General features: G+C 49.3%; 1 protein-coding gene across 2 annotated transcripts in view; it reads right to left on the bottom strand.

Annotated features, from left to right (window-relative positions):
* The window catches only part of LOXL2 (lysyl oxidase like 2), a 234,189-nt gene that overhangs the window by 155,579 nt on the left and 51,644 nt on the right, over positions 1 to 26,966 (bottom strand). The window lies entirely within an intron of this gene.

The raw sequence follows: 26,966 nt of genomic DNA, 5'->3' as shown, positions 1-26,966 counted from the left end.
GGTAGTAACACTTTTGTGCTGAAAGCTCCTGACATTCCACGGATCACTGACCAGCAGTATACAGAGCTAGTGTGTCGCTGTATCAGTAATGTCACACGTCCTTTACAGGGAATAAGATCTGCACATTCACTCTTTACATGACCTATATATGGATAACTGTGTTCCCTGTGCCTGCATGCCAGTCATTTCATGCATATGTTTAGCACGCCGGCAGACGCAGCATTTTCCGAACACTTGTAAATGTCATTATTGTTTGTTGCAGAACCCATCAGATTCACAGGACTAAAGTGACCACAATGCAGAAAGGAGGTTTTACTGCAGAACTTTTTTTTAAAATGTTCATACCTATCTCCATACTGCTGGAATGTGTTGCTAAAATTCCTATTGCATTGTGCAATGACAAAGGGCACTGCCAGACATAGTGCTACATCATCCCATGCTGGTACACACCCTGTGCTGCCAGTCCTGGATTCACATGCTCTGTCAGTTGCTAGTGCTCAAAGGGAGAGATTTATCAAAGCTTATAAATGATAAAGCTGATAAAGCAGAGAGAGTAAGAGTACTAACAAATCAGCTTCTGTCGTGTTACATGCTGTGTTTGGAAAAATGACAGCAGCTGATTGGTTGGGACACTCCCTCCAAGGCATGATACTTCTCCCCCAAAGAGAGAGGTAAGAAATAATGGAGTACCACGCAGAAATGAATGGGGACCCAATTACAGATAGCTCAAGGTTTGTAAATGTCTGGCATCAGTGGCGGAACTTGTGAGTGGTGGTCCCAGGTGCCAAAATATAATTTGGGCCCCCCTCCTCCACCCCAACCCAAGTACACAATATGCCACATGGCGGTGGGTGACAGGGAGAGGCAGCAGGGGATGGGGGAGGCAGAGGGTCACAATGGATGGCAGGGGCAAGCAGAGGGTGACAGCGGAAGGCAGGGCAGGGAGAGGGTGACAGGGAGAGACAGTGGATGACAGGGGTACAAGCACAATGTCCTGTGTGGTGTGGAGAAATAGTGGGTGAAAGGGGTACAAGCACAATGTCCTGTGTGGTGAGGAGAAATGGGGCATGTACCTTGGTGGGGGCAGGAGCACAGCAGCTTCTGCTTGTCCCTGACAGGGACCCCTGCCCCTTGTGCTTTCCTCAGTTTGGCACTTGGTCATGCAGCTGCCTTTAATTCATAGACAGAAGTGAAATAATGTACAGCTGTCTGTTAATTAGAAGCAGTATGTGGCTGTGATCATCAGTACTGATAGGTGGCAGGACTCCTCTATCAGTCCAGCATAATACAAGGTCAGCCCAGCCTCCGTAAGGTAAGGTACAGGTTCCTCAGGCAATGGGGCCCACCCTGCTCTATGCACTGGGCCATTCATCCGACATTGCTCAAAATGGTCTGCGTGAAGGGACGGCAGGAGATAACTCATTGCTGGTCTGGGCAGCAGTGGACCCCTTAGAACTCAGGGGCTCCAGTGCAACACACCTGCTGCACCAATGGTCAATGTGCCTTTGTCTGGCATGATGACTTCATGTAGGTATAAGTTCTCCACTCAGGTGTCTATGGGGATCATTCCGACCTAATCGCATGCTAGGATTTTTCGCTGCGCTGCGATCAGGTCACTACTGCGCATGCACTGCAATGCGCAGGCGCGTCGTACGGGTACAAAGCGTATCGTTGCTGTGCGATGGATTTAACGAAGAATCCATTCGCACAGCCGATCGCAAGGAGACTGACAGGAAGAGGGCGTTTGTGGGTGGCAAATGATCGTTTTCTGGGAGTGTTTGGGAAAACGCAGGCGTGTCCAAGCATTTGCAGGGCGGGTGTCTGACGTCAATTTTGGACAAGAACAGGCTGAAGTGATCGCAGCGGCTGAGTTACTTCTGAACTACTCAGAAACTGCACAAAACTTTTTTGTAGTGCTCGGCTGCACATGCGATCGCACGCTTGCAAAGCAAAAATACACTCACCTATAGGCGGCGACTATCTGTTCACAACGCTGCAAAAAATAATAAATTATAAATTCAGGTTTGTTAGCAAACCAAAAAAGCACACTAATGGGCAAAACCATGCGGATGTAACACGTGCAGAGAGAGTTAGATTTGGGAGGGGTGTGTCCAAACTGAAATCTAAATTGCAGTGTAAAAATAAAGCAGCCAGTATTTGCCCTGCACAGAAACAATATAACCCACCCAAATCTACCCCACCTGCAGAGCAGGGGTGTAGTAGGGTATGCCGGTGGCCAGCATACCGGCGCCGGAATCCCGATCGCCAGCATACCGACAGCTGGGCAAGCGCAAATGAGCCCCTTGTGGGCTCGCTACACTTGCCACACTGCGGGCACAGTGGCGCACGTATCTATTCTCCCTCCAGGAGGGTCGTGGACCCCCAAGAGGGAGAAAAAGTGTCGGTATGCCGGCTGTCGGGATTCCGGCGCCGGTATACTGTGCGCTGGGATCCCGACAGTCGGCAAACTGAAGACCACCCATAGTGCAGCATGGTGTTGCCCATTAGTGTGCTTTTTTGGGATTGCTAACAAACCTGAATAAGGCCCTAAGTCTTGGAGAGAGTGGATGGAGATAAACTCCCAACCAACATGTAACATGACAGTTAGGAGCTGATTGGCTGGTACTTTATCTCCATCCACTTTATCTCTCTCCATGGCTTAGTACATAGACCCCTGAGACAGAGCTGTCCCTGCTGTGGAGATAAGGCAACGACACCTGCAGCTGAAATCTACCTTCATACATTGCCCTGCATATTGGCATGTTATATTTTAGATAGCGCCAATTTAGACAGGGGTGTCATTCAGTATGCACTGCCGCAGTAATACATGGGGTGAAGCGGTATCAGCGCACATAACGCACGCTGATTCCTGTTCCCCCCCATATCCACCATTCATACATCTACCCCTCAGTTTCTAAACTGCAAGCTCTTCAGGTTAGGAGCATTTACACGGATATTTTGTGTCAGGCCAGAGCAGTTATCTACCACTGCTTTTCATATGATGATTGATTACAGACCTAGATAGAGAACTAGAATGATATAGACGAGTCTCCTCATCCTCACACAGATGTCTGGTACTGACGTCAGCATGGGAAGAGATTATGGACGTCAGCGCGTGGAGAACAGTTAGGGGAGACTTGGCAAGCGTAGGCTGCAGAAGCCGGAAGTATTGGAGGACTTTGAATAGATGATGAATAAACAGGTTTTTGAGTAGTTTTGTAACAGCTGCCTTCACTCACCTCTCCAGTGGACCCCTGAGCTCCTGACCAGCCAAGAGGGCCGGCAGTAGGTGACAGGGACACATTCCATCACTAACCAGTTGCTATGAGTACTCCTTGGATAACATGCTTCTCCTGTGACTCATTATGAGCATACACCAGGAGAATAGCACAGATCTCCAGGGGTTTATGCTTTAGTTAACATCATGTCAATGTTCTTAATACCACATGCATTGCTAGGTTGCGGATGTCAGCGGTGATGCGGCAGGGGCGGTGCTTGGAGATCACATGATCTCCAAGTGTCAACCATACATAGACAGTGAACGGGAAACGGGTCGCATCGACCCGGCTCCCATTCACACCGCACAGTGGGGGTCATTCCGACCCGATCGCTCGCTGCAGTTTGTCGCAGCGCAGCGATTGGCAGCTTTCGTTGCCTAGCAATCGCCTCTGAGACAGAGGCGGTCGCTGGGCAGGAGGGGGCTGAACGGCCGTTTAGGGGGAGCGGTCTGGCCAACGCAGGCGTGGACCGGACCGTTGGGGGTGCAGGCCGCGGTAGCTGCGGCCAGCGGCAGAGACAATTAACTGCCTGCCAGCCGCAGAAACTGCGCTGGCTGGGAGTTACTCCTCAAATACAAAGGCATCGCCGCTGTGCAATGCTTTTGTATTTGTGCGGGGGGGGGGGGGGGGCAGCACTGACATGCGGGGCGGACTAGCCCTGTGCACAGCAACGATCAACTCGGAATGACCCCCAGTGAGCCAAGTTGAACACGTGTTCAACCCTGCTTATGAGCCAATCGACCCAGTATTTCAACCCTGACACCTTTCACACCGCACAAGAATACAGGTTATGCGCGTTCATGTGCTAAAAACCCGTGTTCAGAGGTGGTGGTGTGAAAGGGGTATTAGTGATAATAGGACAGATGAAGGGTGCTGCATTCCTGTCCTACTCATAGAGAATATGACAATAACAAGTGTACAAGGATCCCCTCCCCAATGCGTCATCAGAGAGACAGTGGTTGTTCATTTTATGCCCCATAGGAGTGCCCTAGTTCACATTATACCACACAGTCAGTGCCACCAGTTTATAGTATGCCACACTGTATTCCCCAGTATACAATATGCCGCTCTGCAGTTCTGCCAGTACACTTTATGCAGTGCTTAAAGTGGTCCTAGAGAGGTGGCGGAACTTACCCCCCCCTCCCCACGGCGTCCATGCAATAAAGGTATTGCACGCGCCATAGACGCGCGCCGCAAAAAAAGGGGCATGGTCACACAATAGTAATAATGCCCACAGTAGTAGCACCCTGTAATACACATAATGCCCACCGCAGTAGCGCTTCTTATACAATGCCCACAGTAGTAGTGCTCCTTATGTAATGTCTACTGTACTGGTAGTGCCCACAGTGGTAGTGTCCCTTATATAGACCCCATAGTAGTGGTGCCCCTTATGCAATGCCCCAAGTAGTAGTGCCCCTTATGTCCCCAGGAGTGATGCCCCTTATGAAGTGCCCTCTTTACAATGCCCTCATTAGTAGTGCCCCCATTAGTAATGCCCTTAATGGTAATGCCCCTGTGTAGTATTGCCCCCAGTAGTAATGTTGCTTGTAGTAATGCCCCTAGTCTTTTTAGCCCCCTGTAGTTTAGCCCTAGTAGTTATGCTACTGCAGTTATTACCCCAGTAGTTTAACCCCCCCCCTTTAGTTTAGCTTCCCAGTGGTAATGCCCCAAGTAGTTTAGCCCTCATGTAGTTTGCCCCATGTAGTTTAGTCTCCCGGTGGTAATGCCCCCAGTAGATTGCCTGCGTGTAGTTTAGCCGCCAGTAGTAATCCCCCCCTGTAGTTTGCTCCCTTGTAGTTTAGCACCTGTAGTTATTACCCCCTTGTAGTTTAGCCCCCAGTAGTAATGCCCCTGTAGTTATGCCCCCAGTAGTTAAGGCCCCCTGTAGTAATGTCCCTGTAGTTATGCCCACAGTAGTAATGCCACTGTAGTTATGCCCCCAGTAGTAATGCCCTCTTGTAGTTTGCCCCCAGTAGTTAGCCCCTTTGTAGTTTGCCCCAGAAGCTTGCCCACTTGTAGCTTGCCCCCAGTAGCTTGCCCCCTTGTAGTTTGCCCCAAGTAGATGCTCCTCAGTAGTAATGCCCCCCAGTAGTTTGCCCCCAGTAGATGCCCCCCAGTAGATGCCCCCCAGTAGTAGTGCCCCTTCCAGTTGTAATGTCCCCCAGTAGTAATGCCCCCCCAGTAGTTTGCCCCCAGTAGATGCGCCGCTACACTAAGGAAGAAAACAAAAATCACAATACTCACCGAGCCCCACTCCCGCTTCCAGACCGCTGCAGTCCTCTCTTGGTGCCCGCTTCTCAGCACTATGGGAGAGACGTCATGACGTCTCTCCCATAGCGCACAGTGACAGCGCCGGAAGCCAGAGCTCAGTACTGAGCTCCTGCCGCCGGCTTCCGCTATAGAGAGGGAGATGGGCGACCACTGGTAACACAATCTCAGCGGGCGCCCGTCATCTCCCTGCGGCGCCGGTGACACATCGGGTTAGGTGAGCCGGAGGAGGCGGAACTGCATTCCATCTCCAAGTGGAACTGATGGAACACAGTTCCGCCCCGTGTCGGTTCACTTTAACTCCAGACTCGCTGTATGCCACACAGAGGACAGGGACCAACTACCTCCTACCTGAGGGGGATACTACCTAATGCAAGAAATTCCACTTTGCTTGGAGCTCTTCTTAATTTAGGCACACTGTCCCTTTCTGGGGCAGTCCTAATCTAGGAGCTGAATTCCCAGACCCCCAACAGTGCTCAGCTGTGTCTGAGTGTAAAAATAAGAATTTACTTACCGATAATTCTATTTCTCGGAGTCCGTAGTGGATGCTGGGGTTCCTGAAAGGACCAAGGGGGGGGAATAGTGGCTCCGCAGGAGACAGGGCACAAAAAGTAAAGCTTTAGGATCAGGTGGTGTGCACTGGCTCCTCCCCCTATGACCCTCCTCCAAGCCTCAGTTAGGATACTGTGCCCGGACGAGCGTACACAATAAGGAAGGATTTATGAATCCCGGGTAAGACTCATACCAGCCACACCAATCACACTGTACAACCTGTGATCTGAACCCAGTTAACAGTATGATAACAGCGGAGCCTCTGAAAGATGGCTCACAACAATAATAACCCGATTTTTGTAACTATGTACAAGTATTGCAGATAATCCGCACTTGGGATGGGCGCCCAGCATCCACTACGGACTCCGAGAAATAGAATTATCGGTAAGTAAATTCTTATTTTCTCTATCGTCCTAGTGGATGCTGGGGTTCCTGAAAGGACCATGGGGATTATACCAAAGCTCCCAAACGGGCGGGAGAGTGCGGATGACTCTGCAGCACCGAATGAGAGAACTCCAGGTCCTCCTTAGCCAGGTTATCAAATTTGTAGGATTTTACAAACGTGTTTGCCCCTGACTAAATAGCCGCTCGGCAAAGTTGTAAAGCCGAGACCCCTCGGGCAGCCGCCCAAGATGAGCCCACCTTCCTTGTGGAATGGGCATTTAGATATTTTGGCTGTGGCAGGCCTGCCACAGAATGTGCAAGCTGAATTGTATTACACATCCAACTAGCAAAAGTCTGCTTAGAAGCAAGAGCACCCAGTTTGTTGGGTGCATACAGGATAACAGCAAGTCAGTTTTCCTGACTCCAGCCGTCCTGGAACCTATATTTTCAGGGCCCTGACCACATCTAGCAACTTGGAGTCCTCCAAGTCCCTAGTAGGCGCAAGACACCACAATAAGCTGGTTCAGGTGAAACACTGACACCACCTTAGGGAGAGAACTGGGGACGAGTCCGCAGCTCTGCCCTGTCCGAATGGACAAACAGATATGGGCTTTTTTGAGAAAAAAAAACCCACCAATTTGACACTCGCCTGGTCCAGGCCAGGTCCAAGAGCATGTTCACTTTTCATGTGAGATGCTTCAAATCCACAGATTTGACTGGTTTTAAACCAATGTGTTTTGAGGAATCCCAGAACTACGTTGAGATCCCACAGTGCCACTGGAGGCACAAAAGGGGGTTGTATATGCAATACTCCCTTGACAAACTTCTGGACTTCAGGAACTGAAGCCAATTCTTTCTGGAAGAAAAATCGACAGGGCCGAAATTTGAACCTTAATGGACCCCAATTTGAGGCCCATAGACACTCCTGTTTGCAGGAAATGCAGGAATCGACCGAGTTGAAATTTCTTCGTGGGGCCTTCCTGGCCTCACACCACGCAACATATTTTCGCCACATGTGGTGATAATGTTGTGCGGTCACCTCCTTTCTGGCTTTGACCAGGGTAGGAATGACCTCTTCCTGAATGCCTTTTCCCTTAGGATCCGGCGTTCCACCGCCATGCCGTCAAACGCAGCTGCGGTAAGTCTTGGAACAGACATGGTACTTGCTGAAACAAGTCCCTTCTTAGCGGCAGAGGCCATAAGTCCTCTGTGAGCATCTCTTGAAGTTCCGGGTACCAAGTCCTTCTTGGCCAATCCGGAGCCATGAGTATAGTTCTTACTCCTCTACGTCTTATAATTCTCAGTACCTTAGGTATGAAAAGCAGAGGATGGAACACATACACCGACTGGTACACCCACGGTGTTACCAGAACGTCCACAGCTATTGCCTGAGGGTCTCTTAACCTGGCGCAATACCTGTCCCGTTTTTTGTTCAGACGGGACGCCATCATGTCCACCTTTGGTAATTCCCAACGGTTTACAATCATGTGGAAAACTTCCCCATGAAGTTCCCACTCTGCCGGGTGGAGGTCGTGCCTACTGAGGAAGTCTGCTTCCCAGTTTCCATTCCCGGAATGAAACACTGCTGACAGTGCTATCACATGATTTTCCGCCCAGCGAAAAGTCCTTGCAGTTTTTGCCACTGCCCTCCTGCTTCTTGTGCCGCCCTGTCTATTTACGTGGGCGACTGCCGTGATGTTTTATCCCACTGGATCAATACCGGCTGACCTTGAAGCAGAGGTCTTGCTAAGCTTAGAGCATTATAAATTTACCCTTAGCTATATTTATGTGGAGAAAAGTCTCCAGACTTGATCACACTCCCTGGAAATTTTTTCCTTGTGTGACTGCTCCCCAGCCTCTCGGGCTGGCCTCCGTGGTCACCAACATCCAAAACTGAATGCCGAATCTGCGGCCCTCTAGAAGATGAGCACTCTGTAACCACCACAGGAGAGACACCCTTGGCCTTGGATATAGGGTTATCCGCTGATGCATCTGAAGATGCGATCCGGACCATTTGTCCAGCAGATCCCACTGAAAAGTTCTTGCATGAAATCTGCCGACTGGAATTGCTTCGAAGGAAGTCACCATTTTTTTTACCATGGCCCTTGTGCAATGATGCACTGATTTTAGGAGGTTCCTGACTAGCTCGGATAACTCCCTGGCTTTCTCTTCCGGGAGAAACACCTTTTTCTGGACTGTGTCCAGAATCATCCCTAAGCACAGGAGACTTGTTGTCGGGATCAGCTGCGATTTTGGAATATTTAGAATCCACCCCTGCTGTTGTAACAGTATCCGAGATAGTGCTACTCCGACCTCCAACTGTTCCCTGGACTTTGCCCTTATCAGGAGATCGTCCAAGTAAGGGATAATTAAGACGCCTTTTCTTCGAAGAAGAACCATCATTTCGGCCATTACCTTGGTAAAGACCCGGGGTGCCGTGGACAATCCAAACGGCAGCGTCTGAAACTGATAGTGACAGTTCTGTACCACGAACCTGAGGTACCCTTAGTGATAAGGGCAAATTTGGGACATGGAGGTAAGCATCCCTGATGTCTCGGGACACCATATAGTCCCCTTCTTCCCGGTTCGTTATCACTGCTCTGAGTGACTCCATCTTGATTTGAACCTTTGTAAGTGTTCAAATTTTTTTAGATTTAGAATAGGTCTCACCTAGCCTTCTGGCTTCAGTACCACAATATAGTGTGGAATAATACCCCTTTTCTTGTTGTAGGAGGGGTAATTTAATTATCACCTGCTGGGAATACAGCTCGTGAATTGTTTCCCATACTGCCTCCTTGTCGGAGGGAGACCTTGGTAAAGCAGACTTCAGGAGCCTGCGCAGGGGAAACGTCTCGACATTCCAATCTGTACCCCTGGGATACTACTTGTAGGATCCAGGGGTCCTGTACGGTCTCAGCGTCATGCTGAGAGCTTGTCAGAAGCGGTGGAACGCTTCTGTTCCTGGGAATGGGCTGCCTGCTGCAGTCTTCTTCCCTTTCCTCTATCCCTGGGCAGATATGACTCTTATAGGGACGAAAGGACTGAAGCTGAAAAGACGGTGTCTTTTTCTGCAGAGATGTGACTTAGGGTAAAAACGGTGGATTTTCCAGCAGTTGCCGTGGCCACCAGGTCCGATGGACCGACCCCAAATAACTCCTCTTCCTTTATACGGCAATACACCTTTGTGCCGTTTGGAATCTGCATCACCTGACCACTGTCGTGTCCATAAACATCTTCTGGCAGATATGGACATCGCACTTACTCTTGATGCCAGAGTGCAAATATCCCTCTGTGCATCTCGCATATATAGAAATGCATCCTTTAAATGCTCTATAGTCAATAAAATACTGTCCCTGTCAAGGGTATCAATATTTTTAGTCAGGGAATCCGACCAAGCCACCCCAGCTCTGCACATCCAGGCTGAGGCGATCGCTGGTCGCAGTATAACACCAGTATGTGTGTATATACTTTTTATGATATTTTTCCAGCCTCCTGTCAGCTGGCTCCTTGAGGACGGCCCTATCTATAGACGGTACCGCCACTTGTTCTGATAAGCGTGTGAGCGCCTTATCCACCCTAAGGGGTGTTTCCCAACGCGCCCTAACTTCTGGCGGGAAAGGGTATACCGCCCATATTTTCTATCGGGGGGAACCCACGCATCATCACACACTTCATTTAATTTATCTGATTCAGGAAAAACTACGGTAGTTTTTTCACATCCCACATAATACCCTCTTTTGTGGTACTTGTAGTATCAGAAATATGTAACACCTCCTTCATTGCCCTTAACGTGTGGCCCTAATAAGGAATACGTTTGTTTATTCACCGTCGACACTGGATTCAGTGTCCCTGTCTGTGTCTGTGTCGACCGACTAAAGTAAACGGGCGTTTTAAAACCCCTGACGGTGTTTTTGAGACGTCTGGACCGGTACTAATTGTTTGTCGGCCGTCTCATGTCATCAACCGACCTTGCCGCGTGTTGACATTATCACGTAATTCCCTAAATAAGCCATCCATTCCGGTGTCGACTCCCTAGAGAGTGACATCACCATTACAGGCAATTGCTCCGCCTCCTCACCAACATCGTCCTCATACATGTCGACACACACGTACCGACACACAGCACACACACAGGGAATGCTCTGATAGAGGACAGGACCTACTAGCCCTTTGGAGAGACAGAGGGAGAGTTTGCCAGCACACACCAAAAACGCTATAATTATATAGGGACAACCTTATATAAGTGTTTTCCCTTATAGCATCTTTTTTATATATTTTTAACGCCAAATTAGTGCCCCCCCTCTCTGTTTTAACCCTGTTTCTGTAGTGCAGTGCAGGGGAGAGCCTGGGAGCCTTCCCTCCAGCCTTTCTGTGAGGGAAAATGGCGCTGTGTGCTGAGGAGATAGGCCCCGCCCCTTTTTCGGCGGCCTCGTCTCCCGCTCTTAACGGATTCTGGCAGGGGTTAAATATCTCCATATAGCCCCCGGAGGCTATATGTGAGGTATTTTTAGCCAAAAATAGGTTTTCATTGCCTCCCAGGGCGCCCCCCTCCCAGCGCCCTGCACCCTCAGTGACTGCCGTGTGAAGTGTGCTGAGAGGAAATGGCGCACAGCTGCAGTGCTGTGCGCTACCTTAAGAAGACTGAGGAGTCTTCATGCCGCCGATTCTGGACCTTCTTCTTGTTTCAGCATCTGCAAGGGGGCCGGCGGCGAGGCTCCGGTGACCATCCAGGCTGTACCTGTGATCGTCCCTCTGGAGCTAATGTCCAGTAGCCAAAGAAGCCAATCCATCCTGCACGCAGGTGAGTTCACTTCTTCTCCCCTAAGTCCCTCGTTGCAGTGATCCTGTTGCCAGCAGGACTCACTGTAAAATAAAAAACCTAAGCTAAACTTTTCTAAGCAGCTCTTTAGGAGAGCCACCTAGATTGCACCCTTCTCGGCCGGGCACAAAAATCTAACTGAGGCTTGGAGGAGGGTCATAGGGGGAGGAGCCAGTGCACACCACCTGATCCTAAAGCTTTACTTTTTGTGCCCTGTCTCCTGCGGAGCCGCTATTCCCCCCCCTTGGTCCTTTCAGGAACCCCAGCATCCACTAGGACGATAGAGAAACAGGATTGTGGGAGATGGTTCATATAACTGTGGAGCTTCACGGAGAGGGAAAGCCTGAGACAGATCGCAGGGCCGGCTCCAGGCACGTTCGAATTGAGCGGTCGCGCGGGGCACCACCCTTAATTTTCGTTCCTGGAGCCGGCCCTGTGCTGCGCTGCCCGGCCTTAAACTATTGTGTGCTTACGCGCTGTGCGGCGCTGGCATCTAATGTTAGACGCCAGCGCAGCGCACATAGCGCACACCACCCGCACCGCCGCCACACCGCCCGCGGCCCTGCGCCCTGCTCCCTCAGACAGCTGCACTCCTCCCCCTCCCAGCGCAGCAGGTATTGGGGGCATTTATGGATGGCATTATGTGGAGGCTGCACTGTGGGGTCATATCTGCACTGTGGGGGCATTCATTTATCTAGCACTGTGCGGGCATTTATTTATCAGGCACTGTGGGGGCATTTATTTATCAGGCGCTGTGGGGGCATTTATTTATCTGGCACTGTAGGAGCATATCTGGCACTGGGGGCATTTATTTATCTGGCACTGGGGGCGTTTATGTATCTTGCACTGTGGGGGCATTTATGTATCTGGCACTGTGGGGGCATATCTGCACTGTGGGGGCATTAATGTATCTGGCACTGTGGGGGAATATCTGGCACTGGGGGCATTAATGTATCTGGCACTGTGGGGGCATATCTGGCACTGGGGGCATTAATGTATCTATCACTGTGGGGGCATATCTGGCACTGGGGGCATTAATGTATCTGGCACTGTGGGGGCATATCTGGCACTGGGGGCATTAATGTATCTGGCACTGGGGGCATATCTGGCACGGGGGCATTAATGTATCTGGCACTGTGGGGGGCATTAATGTATCTGGCACTGTGGGGGCATTAATGTATCAGGCACTGTGGGGGGCATTAATGTATCTGGCACTGCAGGGGCATATCTGGCACTGTGGGGGGCATTAATGTATCTGACACTGTGGGGGGCAATAATGTATCTGGCACTGTGTGGGCACTTATGCATCTGGCACTGGGGGCACTTATGCATCTGGCACTGGGGGGCATTTATGCATCTGGCACTGGGGGCATTTATGTATCTGGCACTGGGGGCATTTCTGTATCTGGCCCTGTGGGGGCATATCTGGCACTGTGGGGGCATTTTTATATCTGGCACTGTGGGGACATATCTGGCACTGTATGGGCATTTTTATATCTGGCACTGTGGGGACATATCTGGCACTGTGGGGGCACTTATGTATCTGGCACTGTGTGGGCACTTATGTATCTGGCACTGTGTGGGCACTTATGTATCTGGCACTGTGGGGCATTAATGTATCTAGCACTGTGGGGGGCATTAATGTATCTGGCACTGTGGGGGCATTAATGTATCTGGCACTGTGGGGGCATATCTGGCACTGTGGGGGGCAATAATGTATCTGGCACTGTGTGGGCACTTATGCATCTGGCACTGGGGGCATTTATGTATCTGGCCCTATGGGGGCATATCTGGCACTGTGGGGGCATTTTTATATCTGGCACTGTGGGGACATATCTGTCACTGTGTGGGCATTTTTATATCTGGCACTGTGGGGACATATCTGGCACTGTGGGCACTTATGTATCTGGCACTGTGTGGGCACTTATGTATCTGGCACTGTGGAAGCATTTATGTATCTGGCACTGTGGGGGCATATCTGCACTGTGGGGGCATTTATGTATCTGGCACTTTGGGGGCATTTATGTATCTGAACTGTGGGTGCATATCTGGCACTGTGTGGCCATTTATGTAGCTGGCACTGCTGGGGGGGCATGTCACGTGTAGCTGGCACTGCTGGGGGGGCATGTCACGTGTAGCTGGCACTGCTGGGGGGGTATGTCACGTGTAGCTGGCACTGCTGGGGGGCATGTCACGTGTAGCTGGCACTGCTGGGGGGCATGTCACGTGTAGCTGGCACTGCTGGGGGGCATGTCATGTAGTGTTCCCGCTAGGCGTCTGTGGCTAGGCAATGTGTCTCAGTGCTCTCCCTGGTGCAATGTGTCTCAGTGCTGTGCCTGGCGCAAAGTGTATAGGAGGTTCTACCTGGTGCAGTGTGTATTAGCTGCACTACTGTGTGGTGAAATGCAAATTGCCACTATTATGTGGCCACGTACCTTCCCCACAAAGTAACTCCCCTTAATTTTTGATGCGCGCCTTCGGCGCGCACTGTCCATGCTTTGGCATATAGGTATGGGAACAACAAGCAGTATGTACATCATTTTGCCCTCCTAACTTAAAAATGTGCCCTCCCTGTGATCAGCACCATGCCCTAAAAAGTGAACACTATCATGTGTAGCTGGCACTGCTGGGGGGCATGTCATGTGTAGCTGGCACTGCTGCGGGGCATGTCATGTCTAGCTGGCACTGATGCGGGGCATGTCATGTGTAGCTGGCACTGCTGCGGGGCATGTCATGTGTAGCTGGCACTGATGCGGGGCATGTCATGTCTAGCTGGCACTGCTGCGGGGCATGTCATGTGTAGCTGGCACTGCACATTATGTGTATCTGGCACTATACTGGAGACATTGTGTGTAAGGAACACTACTGTGGCTATGTGTAAGGCTGCTAATTGTGTGAAAATATATTTATAGTTTGATGATATGAAGTTACGAGGCCACGCCCACTTTCCCCGAGGACACGCCCACTTTTCCGGGGAAGGCGCGCGCATGGGGGGGGGGGGGGGGGCGCTTTCACATTTTCTCGCTCAGGGTGCTAGTAGGCCTGGAGCCGGCCCTGACAGATCGTCACTGACCAGTCCCCCTTTTCTGGGCTGGAAAATGGTCCGGACCCAATTTCCTAGACAGCAATTTTGGGGACTTTGTAGACAAGTATATGAGTTGGGCCCCAGGCCCCCTAAGCCTCTGGGCCCCACAGCAATAACACTATAGCTATGCCCATACATAGGGTATAGGTCAGGTGGTTACAGAGGGATTAACACACAACATGCAATGTTACCCTGCCAGTGCCAGTGCATGTGACTGCAGAGTGCTAATACCAGTATAACCCCTCACCTTAGTCTCCAGCTGAGATACAGAAAAGAACCATGGCCCTCATTCCGAGTTGTTCGCTCGGTATTTTTCATCGCATCGCAATGAAAATCCGCTTAGTACGCATGCGCAATGTTCGCACTGCGACTGCGCCAAGTAACTTTGCTATGTTGAAAGTAATTTTACTCACGGCTTTTTCATCGCTCCGGCGAACGTAATGTGATTGACAGGAAATGGGTGTTACTGGGCGGAAACACGGCGTTTCAGGGGCGTGTGGCTGAAAACGCTACCGTTTCCGGAAAAAACGCAGGAGTGGCCGGAGAAACGGTGGGAGTGCCTGGGCGAACGCTGGGTGTGTTTGTGACGTCAACCAGGAACGACAAGCACTGAACTGATCGCACAGGCAGAGTAAGTCTGAAGCTACTCTGAAACTGCTAAGTAGTTAGTAATCGCAATATTGCGAATACATCGGTCGCAATTTTAAGAAGCTAAGATTCACTCCCAGTAGGCGGCGGCTTAGCGTGTGTAACTCTGCTAAATTCGCCTTGCGACCGATCAACTCGGAATGAGGGCCCATGTGTGTGGCTATAGGGGTTCATTCAGACCTGATTGCACACTAGCTTTTTTTCGCTGTGCTGCGATCAGGTCAGAACTGCGCTTGCGTATGCACTGCTATGCGCACGCGCGACGCACGGGTGCAAAGCGGATCGTTGCTGTGTGATGGGTTTTACGAAGAATCCATTCGCACAGCCGATCGCAAGGAGATTGACAGGAAGAAGGCATTTGTGGGTGTCAACTGACTTTTCTGGGAGTGTTTGGGAAAACGCAGGCGTGTCAAAGCATTTGCAGGGCGGGTGTCTGACATCAATTCCGGGACTGGACAGGCTGAAGTGATCACAACGACTGAGTAAGTCCTGGGCTACTCAGAAATTGCACAAAACGTTTTTGTACCGCTCGGCTGCACATGCGATCGCACACTTGCAAAGCAAAAATACACTCCCCGGTGGGCGGCGACTATCTGATCGCAGCAGTGCAAATAACCCCTAGCGAGCGATCAGGTCTGAATTAGGCCCATAGTCACACAGGATCTGGCACAGATGTTGCCTCTCATTTTGGTGATCACAAAAGCCACCACTGACATGCAGCTGAACTAAAACCTGCAGTGGCTGATGCAGATGTCCCTTCATAGCAGTACATAACCATAAAGGAATCCCATAACTACATGGAAAATGCTCATGTCCTTTATATACAAACAGTGACTAACATCTGGAAACATTTCAGAGAACACAAAATAAGAAACTTCCTAACATGCAGACGGCACGTCTTTGCCTACATTCGGAAGCCACTGTTGCCATCTAGTGGACACAGGTATGATAACATGAAAAATGTAGCATGACATTGGGGCCCATTTATCAAAAAATACTTGCATCTTGTTCCCCGAAAATTCCCATTTGGGGTATAGTTGCAAATATTTAGTATCAACTAAATCTATTATGTAGTAGGGACCGCAGCAGCAGCAGCATCCCCACAGGCATAACTCTCAACTTTCAGGAGGTAGGAACCGTGAGTCTGGCGCAGCGTAGCGCACCCACCCGCCCAGATAAAGGGGGTATGGCTTTGTGGAAATGCTGCGATCGCGAGCCAGGCCCCCATTTTCTGTCACTATGGGGACATAGCCAGCGCTCTGTGACACTGCAGCCCGCTGGTGGGACAGCGGGACAGTCCCCAAAAAATGGGGCCATGAGATGCTGCTAGATTTGACAATTTCCAGAATGCATGTCAAGGCATGCTGGCACTTATGGTTCTCCAAAATCCAGCATGTACTGACAGCCCTTAAAATTCTCCATGATAGTGCTAGCTGGGACCTCTAGTGCACTAGTAAACAAACAAATTATTAAACCAAGACCCACCATCCAAAGGTGTGTGGCGGAGACCTAATGCTAACAGCACAGGGCTGGTTGTCCATAGGGGAGCCCACATTTGTTTGTGAGCTCCAGTTCATAGGAATACAAGCTCTGTGTTAAAAAGCCTGGAGCGGTTAGCACTCTGGTGGGGGGACACCACGCTGCATGTCCCTACTGCTACAATACCACCAATGCTGGACTTTAACGATTCAAGGCTGCAGCATCCCCCAGTACCCGCCAACTCCAGTGAGTGCACTGAAAGCAGCTTCACATTTTAACTGTTTACTGCGGCAGCCTTTGCAGGGGGACAACCACCGATACTTATAAATCCAAGTGACCCCATGAGAGGGGTCTTCTCTTAATATTTGCCGTTAAACAGACAACAATGGCAGTTATTGGTATTTGGAAATACTTGCCTCAGTTTTATTAAAAACATTCTTGAGTTTCCTTATTTCAAAACATAGACATAGACACGGGTTGTTTCACAAAGATACCTTGCAGCTACAACATAACATTTATCTGCTGATCTGATCCCATGCTCCTTATACCTATCAATCAAGATGTCACGAACAACACTGCATCATCACTATTACACTGAGTCTGATTTATCCTGACCACCAAGGATACAATGAGCAATTATAAGGCTAACTGATCCATCATTGTCACTGTCAATGTCATCATCACTGGGAGCACTGGCAGCAATGCATTATATTATTATACAGAAATGTGTTGGGGGGGATGCAGGAGCACTACATGCTTGGAAATGGGGGAGGATGTGAGCCTTAGGGATAACATCTGGAGAAAGATTTGTTTTCTGTCTTATTCTATATGTAAATAAGTTTTATTCTGTCTCTACTTCCCTCACAGCATCAATATAATTATCTTCACAATCAGAACCTTGCATCAGGGTCATTGTACCCATAAGACTGAAAATGCAATGACCTTGTTTGTATATACAGTATTTGATGATCTTCAGTTTGTCTACACTAGTGACTCCAGTAAATACATCTTTCTTTTGACCAAATGCTGCTGTTTTTGGTGCCTCACAGTTTTCGTCAACATCAACAGGGTCACTATGTTCACATGCAGGCTCGGACTGACCCACAGGGGAACAGGGGAAACCACCGGTGGGCCCTACTGCCTGGGGGCCCTCCTCCTACTCTAGGGATCAAGTTCCAGACTCTACCTAGTGCACTGGATTTATGCATTATACATATGTTACATTATGCTTCACAATAATTTGGTTTATTATATATTTACCAAGGGGCACAGAACATGTAATGGTTAGCTAAACCTCTGTGGTGGCCCCCACTGGAACCTGGCTACACCTTTAAGCATGGGCCCCTATAGCAGCATTACCCCGGTGGGCCCTTCATGCCCCAGTCCGACACTGTTCACATGATAGGGATGAGGGGAGGTTCCCTAAAATATTTTAACACCATTGATGCAGAAATCAGCTTGTTTCATGAAACCGGTTGGGTATGGAATCCCAGTGTCCGGGATCCCAGTGGTCAGAATACCGACGTTGGGATCCTGGCCGCCAGAATGCCGGCAGCGGGGCGAGAGTTAGAAAGCCACTTGCGGGCTCGCCACGCTCACCACACTACACTATGCTCACCACGCTGCGGGCTAGGTGGCTCACCACAGGTTCTTTTCCCACTCTATAGGTGTCGTGAACACACATGAGTGGAAATAGCCCTGGCGCAGCTGTTGGCATTCTCTGCGTCAGTATTCTGACCGCCGGGATAGCAACTACATCCCAGTGCAGCATACCTTTTAGTTATTAGGGAAGGTAAAGTATGCTCCAAAATAGAGTGGCAAGAAATTCAAGAACACATGAATCAAGCTAAGGAGCAGGATCTTTGTAGATGGTTCGGACAAGGGTTCACCAGATGGTTCACATAAATTCTATACTACCTAATGATTGTACTGTTTATAATTTTTATGATCTATAAAACTTTGAAATGCATACCCACTCTTGGCAGACAAATGAAGAAAGTAATTGCCCCAAGGAGAAAACCTAAAACGAATGTAATGCTGCTAACCCTTGTCACCTATGCACCTGTGTTACCTGCATGAAAGTCTATACAGAAATATCTCTTTTTGCTTCAATCCCTCACTGATCATATAACCTGAATCTTAGGTTCTTAGGGAACTAAAGACCCTCTCAGCTGTCGCTACCTCTTTTCTACACCCAACTGAAGGGATATGCATCGCTGCCAGTAGCGCAAGGCTTGCGATCGCCATTCAGTAACAGGTGATGTATCACTCTAGGGTTTTCATATTCTATCACACCTCTCACATGACCTATGATTCATTAAGTTTGAGAAACATTTTCATTTAAGGGTTGATGTTAATAAATGATTAACACATGGTGGACTGTTATCTTATAATGAATTGCCTATTGATAAACCTCCTAATGATAATATGTGGACCCCTTATTCAAAAAGTAAAGCATTTAGTACCTTTAATACCAAGAAATAATGACACGGAGACTTGAATTTGGCAGAAAATTGTTAGCTATTTATTGTACCCTAACCATTAGAAAAACCTGTAAAGTGAAAATTTTAGTTAACGGCTATATTCAAACTGACGATAACCTCAAAACCTTAAAATTCCAAACGATCCTAATTTAACACAAACCATAAAATAGGTAATAGGTGCCCGACTCAGACCTCCACGCTGACTACCCACCCTGATGGGTGATGACGCTGCCCCCTGATGGGTGGTCTAGCGGCCTTAAAAGTCAATGGAGGTGAGTGCACCTAAACCACACCAAACTGTAAATCACTGCAACTAACAAGACAAACTACAACCTGACGTTCTTTTCCGCCAACAGCGAAAGACTCCTCCCCAGAGTCTTCGCACCGCCACCATACCCTCAACCTAACTCCTGCAACACCAGAAAAAGATCCTCCAGGAAAAGCATCATCCCCTCCTTGGACAGATGCACACCATCAGGCCGGAAAAGGTGACTGTCACGAAACCGAATCCTAGGGTGGCGAACCACTTTGCCTCCGTGGGCCCACACCCACTTCGCCACCGCCCCATTCACCTTTTGCCTGGCCTCATCAATCGGGCGACCGTCCGCCACTCCTCGCCAACTCAACCTTGGCACCATCATAGAGAACACCAAGACACACTTGGGCCACGCCTCGGCCACACTGGCCAGATCCTTCATCATGGCCCACCGCAGCTCCAAAGATGTCCTCTTCCCCAGATCGTTGCCACCTAAATGGACAACCAGTACCCTAGGGACTCCATGCTCGCTGACCTGACTGACCAGTCTACTCTTCAGATCTTTCCACATCATCCCCCGCCAACCAAGCCAACGAACGCCATGAGCCCTAGGAAATATCTGTGCCCCCTCCGAGGCCAAAAACCTGGCTGCCCAGTACACATAAGAGTGGCCAACCACCCAGATTGCCAAGTCATCTTCTACCCAACCTGAAGAGAAGGTAAGGAGTAAAAATCGGTTAATAAGTATCCGAACAGGAGTTTATTAAACGCATTAACCTGAAGGATCTGCCAAAAAAAAAAGGGGGTTTTCGTGCCTTGCAGAAGTCACGGCCTAGCCGATCTGAACAAGCTTCCAGCCAATCGAAGCAGAACATAAACACACAATAGGAAAAATCAAAATAATATAAGGAAAATAAATGGGGGGGGGGGGGGGGGGAGAAGGGGGTATAATATGGGAAAAACATGTAAGAACTCAGCTGGAGGTGAAAGCGTAAAAACCTGCTGAGGGACTTTGATTTGAACTGATCAGCCGAATTGTAGATTAGAATTCAGTCCGTCAAGTCAGGCAAAAAAATCGCAAAAGAACTCCAGACCCCCGCTGCTAGCAGCAGCGAGTAGCTAATCCCTGAGTAGGATAAACAGGGGAGACAAATAGACACACTACACAAGGACGTACTGAACTTTACAATATGAACTTATACAACTACTAATAAACAGAACCGTTAATCAACCAAACAACTCATGGCACTGGGCGAATATATCGTCTGTAACTCGACGACTTCCATCGCCCCACTGCCTGGATTTCCGCCACGGAAAGCCCTGCCGACGCAGCCGACGTCGCTGCCCCGATTCGGAAGGAATGCGTACCGAAAGCAGCGGGTGAAAGGCCCAAGCTCGCCAGACAGCGACCCAGCATCCAACGAAACTGATATTTCGTCAAGGGTAAACCGTCATAATGCAGCAACCACGACCCCCGCCCACCGGGCCGAACCGCCGCATATTTCGATGCCAACCTCACCGGGCAAATGCTCTCCTCCAGCGACGAAACCAAGGTGACCCATCGCCCTCTACCTACTTGGTCCGTCTTAGAGCGACGCAATCTGCATAGCAAGGACCTCTCACCCACCACCACGTCATCCAGAAGCATGCGCGAGTCCGCCCGCTTAGATGGTGCTACCAGCTCCGAAACCTGAAAGGCTCCGTGGTAAGCCATTGAGAACGCCAACCGGAACAAAAGCGATTAAAAAATAGACGACGCATATCTATACCCATGACTAAGTGCGCATGCACGAAACGCATTGGAACGTTATACAGCTGTCTTCAGGAGGAAAGAGACACTGGCACGCTAAGCCATAAGGAGACCCGCCGCACTGAGCCGAACAAGAGAGCCGCTAACAGAAGCGCCCGGCTCCAGCACGCAAAGCCGTAAGAAGACCTGCTACACTGAGCCACTGCACTAAGCCGCTGAAAGGAGCGCCCGGCTAACAAGCTCCGGTTAGAGAACGACGGAGCACAAAGTTTAGAACCAGGGACAGTTTAGCTTTCAATTAAGGCGGTGCAAGATCTTTATTAAAGGACTCCTTCTTTTTTGCCCTCACCAAACAGCATTTTATCATAAAAGAGCTTAAACATTTTATTATTATTTTTTTCTATTTTTATTTTTATTATTTTTGTATTTTTTTCTATTTTTATTTTCATTTATATCTTTATCTCCTATTTCTAGCTGTACCTTTCCCCTCTGCATCTTCCCCCTCTAGCATTGTTCATCTAGCGCTTTGTTTTTTCTACCTTTTATCATAAACAATATATACAGAGCTGCTTAAATTATATTTACAAGCGCAGCAAACGGTTCCATTTTTAATGATATGGAAATAAAACACAACCTTTGGAAGAAAATGCTGACGCGTCCGCAGTTCAGCTCTATCTTCATGAAAAATCAAATATGGACTCTTGTGTGACAGAGCCCCTAATTCAGACACTCGTCTGCCTGATGCCAAGGCCAACAGCATGACCACTTTCCAAATGAGAAACTTCAACTCTACCTCTTGTAGAGGCTCAAACCAGTCCAATTTAAGGAACTTCAACACCACATTAAGATCCCATGGCGCCGCAGGAGGCACAAAGGGAGGTTGGATGCGCAGAACCCCTTTCACGAATGTCTGGACCTCAGGAAGGGAAGCCAACTGTATCTGAAAGAAAATGGACAAGGCCGAAATTTGGACCTTGATAGACCCTAATCTCAAGCCAGCATCCACCCCCACCTGTAGAAATAGGAGAAGACGTCCTAATTTAAACTTCACCGCAGGAGACTTCTTGGATTCACACCAAGATACATATTTTCTCCAAATACGATGGTAATATTTGGACGTTACCCCTTTCCTGGCCAGAATAAGTGTCACAATCCTGACTGTAGGTTTTATATTTGGTGACTTACCCCTGCCATCTGTCCTGGATCCTGTGTCTTTTCACTCACGGAGTTAAACAGCTTGTCAGCACTATGAGTTTTCCTGAGTTCTCTGCCTGAGAGGTAATAGTTAATTAGCTCCACCTGTGGTGATCTCCTGTGTGAGGCTGAATTCAGTAATCTGAACTTTAGGTTTAAAAGCAAGCATCCTGTGTTTTGCAGAAGTTCAGGCTTCAGTGTTCTCTCGGCCTGCTAGGCCTCATTCTACATCACAGCCTTGGCTAGAGTAGTCACATGACAGTGACTGTTCACCTGACCCAGAGTTGTTCAATCCTCTGCCAGCCTGAGACTCTCTGCATCACCTAATCCTGCTCACCAATCACCAAGGACCAGGAAGTATAAATCAGGAGGCTGAGTTAGAAACTGGGCCAGTTCCTCGTGTCACACACAGCTTTGTGTGAGTCTTCAAGCTGAGCTCTCTAAAGGTAATCTTTGTACCTAAGTTCCTGTGGAAACTCTGTTCCCTTGTTACCGTTTGGTTTACTTTTGTGTTGCCATTGATTTCACCATTTCCATGAGTCTCAATTTAAAGGCACAGTACTGAATTCCGTATTCTCCACTGAAAACCACAGCTGTCGTGTTTCAGTTTTACTGCTGTTGTAGTTGTGATCTCCAGAGCTCCCGTATCCCTGTGGCTTCTGTGTCTCTGCACCTCCGTGCCTCAGTACCTCAGTACCTCCGTGCTTCCAGCATCTCCGTGACTCAGTACCTCCATGCTTCCAGCATCTCCGTGCCTCAGTACCTCCGTGCCTCAGTACCTCCGTGCTTCCAGCATCTCCGTGACTCAGTACCTCCGTGCTTCCAGCATCTCCGTGACTCACTACCTCCGTGCCTCAGTACCTCCGTGCTTCCAGCATCTCCGTGACTCAGTACCTCCGTGCCTCAGTACCTCAGTATCTCCGTGCTTCCAGCATCTCCGTGACTCAGCACCTCGTGCTTCCAGTACCTCTGTGCTTTCGGCATCCCGTGCCTCAGCACCTCCGTGCTTCCAGCATCTCCGTGACTCAGTACCTCCGTGCTTTCAGCACCCCGTGCCTCAGCACCTCCGTTCCCCCCAGCATCTTCGTGCCTCCAGCACCCGTGTCTCTACGCACCCCAGTGTCTCTACGCACCCCAGTGTCTCTACGCACCCCAGTGTCTCTACGCACCCCAGTACCTCCAAGCACCTCAGTGCGTCCAAGCACTTCCGTGCCTCCAGTACCTCTGTGCTTTCAGCATCCCGTGCCTCCAGCACCTCGTGCCTCCAGCACCTCCGTGTCTCTACGCATCCCAGTGTCTCTACGCACCCCAGTGTCTCTACGCACCCCAGTACCTCCAAGCACCTCAGTGCGTCCAAGCACTTCCGTGCCTCCAGTGCCTCTGTGCTTTCAGCATCCCGTGCCTCAGCACCTCGTGCCTCCAGCACCCCAGTGTCTCTACGCACCCCATTGTCTCTACGCACCCCATTCTCTACGCACCCCAGTGTCTCTACGCACCCCAGTACCTCCAAGCACCTCAGTGCGTCCAAGCACTTCCGTGCCTCCTAGTACCTCAGTGTCTCCAAGCGCCTCCGCGCCTCCTAGCACCTTAGTTTCTCCAAGCATCTCAGTGTCTCCAAGCAACAGTGCACTTTAGCACAGTTGTACCTGGTATCTTCACTGATTCATCAGCACCTTTCCAGTTCTGTCTTTCAGGAGACCTTCAGCGTCCACACGTGCCTCCTGTCTGCCGACCTAATCCTGCATGAGGAGAACCTAGATTCGGCCATCTCTGCTGCGGTTCCTCTTCCCAGTCACCGGAAGAAACCCCGAGTTCACAACACTCCCAAACCAGGTCAGTGGTAGTATTCATATAATCCTCCAGTCGCCCGCACAGACTTCACTAACACCGGGTTCACAAAACCACAGTCATGACAATAAGTGTGGGAATTACTTCATTGGGAATACCCTTACGGGCTAGGATCTGGCGCTCAACAGCCATGCCGTCAAACGCAGCCGCGGTAAGTCTTGATAAACAAACGGCCAGCAGAGGCTGAGGATCTTCCAGTAATAACTCCTGAAGATCTGGATACCAAGCCCTCCTTGGCCAGTCTGGAGCAATGAGAATTGCTCAAACCCTTGTTCTTCTGATGATCTTGAGAACGTTTGGTATTGGTGGTAGTGGAGGGAACAGATACACCGACTGAAACACCCACTGGGTGACCAGTGCATCCATTGCTATTGCTTGTGGGTCTCTCGACCTGGAACAATATTTCTGAAGCTTCTTGTTGAGACGTGATGCCATCATATCTACTTGAGGAATGCCCCAACGATCTGCTACCTCTGCAAAGACATCTGGGTGGAGGCCCCATTCTCCTGGATGGAGATCGTGTCTGCTGAAGAAGTCTGCTTCCCAGTTGTCCACTCCCAGAATGAAAATTGCAGACAGAACTTTTGCATGTCTTTCTGCCCAGAGGAGTATCTTTGTCACCTCTGCCATTGCCGCTCTGTTTTTTTGTTCCGCCCATGCGGTTTATGTAAGCTACTGTCGTTACATTGTCTGACTGGATATGTGTGGGACGACCTTGAAAAAGGTGTTCCACTTGATGAAGGCTGTTGTACACAGCTCTCAATTTCAGAATGTTTATGTGAAGGAGTACATCTTGACTTGACCATTGTCCTTGGAAACTTTCCCCTTGCGTGACTGCTCCCCAATCTCGGAGGCTTGCATCTGTGGTCACCAGGATCCAAGTCTGAATCCCGAACCTGCATCCCTCCAGGAGGTGAGAACTTTGAAGCCACCACAAGAGTGAAATACTGGCTTTTGTTGACAGGATTATCCTCCAGTGCATGTGTAGGTGCGATCCGGACCACTTGTCCAGTAGGTCCCATTGGAACACCCTGGTGTGGAATCGGCCAAATTGTAGAGCCTCGTAGGCCGCTACCATCTTCCTCTGCAGGCGGATGCACTGATGAATCGATACGCGTGCTGGTTTTAAAACTTGTTTGACCATCCTCTGGATCTCCAGAGCCTTTTCCACCGGTAGGAATACTTTCTGTGATTCTGTGTCCAATATCATTCCCAGAAATGATAACCTCATTGTGGGTTCCAGTTGTGATTTTGGAAGGTTTATGATCCAACCATGCTGTTGAAGCACCGTCAGGGAACGTGCAATGTTCTGCACTAGTTTCTCCCTGGATCTCGCTTTTATGAGGAGATTGTCCAAGTATGGGATGACTTTGACTCCTTTCTTGTGAAGAAGAACCATTATCTCCGCCATCACCTTGGTGAATATTCTCGGAGCCGTGGAGAGACCGAAAGGCAATGTTTGGAACTGGTAGTGGCAGTCCTGCACCGCAAACCTCAGGTATGCCTGATGCGGCGGGTAGATGGGAACATGTAAATAAGCATCTTTGATGTCCATCCATACCAGAAAATTAATTTTCCTCCAAGCTGGAGATCACCGCTCTCAGGGATTCCATCTTGAATTTGAACCTTTTTAAATAAAGGTTCAGAGTCTTTAGGTTTAAAATCGGTCTGACCGAGCCATCCAGTTTCGGCACTACAAACAGGCTTGAATAAAACCCTTTTTCCTATTGTGACACAGGAACTAAGGAAATTACGTGGTCTTGACATAATTTCTGTATTACGTTCAGCACTTTTGCTCTGTCCTGAACAGAAGCTGGTAAGGCTGATTTGAAAAATCGGCATGGGGAAAGGTCCTGAAATTCTAATTTGTACCCTTGGGATACTATCTGCAATACCCAAGGATCCAGATCTGAGTGAACCCAGATCTGGCGGAAAGACAGTAGACGTGCCCCCACCCGATCGTATTCCCGCAGGGGAGCCCCAGCGTCATGCTGAGGTTTTAGCAGAAGCAGCTGTTGACTTCTGCTCCTGCGAGCCTGATGGTGTTGTAGATTTTTTACCTCTTCCTTGCCCTCTTCCTGCGAAGAAAGGGGTATCCTTTGCCTTTTTGGACATGTTGGGCCGAAAGGATTGCATCGTATGAGAATGAAATCCTTTCCTAGGTGGAGCAGCTGCGGAAGGCAGAAATGCTGACTTGCCTCATGTAGTTGTTGAAATCATGGCATCCAGCTTGTCTCCAAAGAGGGCTTCTCCATTGTAAGGAAGCGCCTCAATATTCTTTTTTGATTCCGCATCAGCATTCCATTGGTGGATCCACAGTGCCCTGCGTGCTGAAATCGCCATAGCGGAGGTTCTTGAACTCAGCAACCCAATATCCTTCATAGCTTCAACTAAGTAACCTGCAGCATCTTTGATATAGCCGAGAGTTAGGACTATTTCATCCCTGTCAACTGTGTCTATGTTAACAAGCAAGTTGTCAGACCATTTTTCCACAGCGTTACCTACCCACGCACAAGCAATGGTGGTCCTGAGCACCGTTCCGTTAGCCGTATATATGGATTTTAGGGTTGTTCTAATTTACGGTCAGCTGGATCTTTTAAAGAGGCTGAACCAGGGGCAGGCAAAACTATTTTCTTAGACAGCTGAGAAACTGAGGTGTCTATCATTGAGGGTGTCTCCCATTTGTGCCTGTCTTCCTCAGGGAAAGGGTACGCTACACGTATCCTTCTGGGAAGGGTAAATTTCTTGAACAGAAAAAGGGAATGGTTCCTGTATAGTACTGGAGCCAAGAAGAAAAAGAAAGACTATATGTCTTTTTCTGGGGCACACTTTTATTGTAAATGGAATGATGAATTCTGATTAAAATATAACTTTTATTATTAACCTTCCTAAAATATTGAAAAAGAGGCAAGGAAAGGGAGG

This window comes from Pseudophryne corroboree, chromosome 6 (genome assembly GCF_028390025.1).
Source record: "Pseudophryne corroboree isolate aPseCor3 chromosome 6, aPseCor3.hap2, whole genome shotgun sequence".
NCBI lineage: Eukaryota > Metazoa > Chordata > Amphibia > Anura > Myobatrachidae > Pseudophryne > Pseudophryne corroboree.
This window is presented reverse-complemented; position numbering and strand designations above follow the sequence as displayed.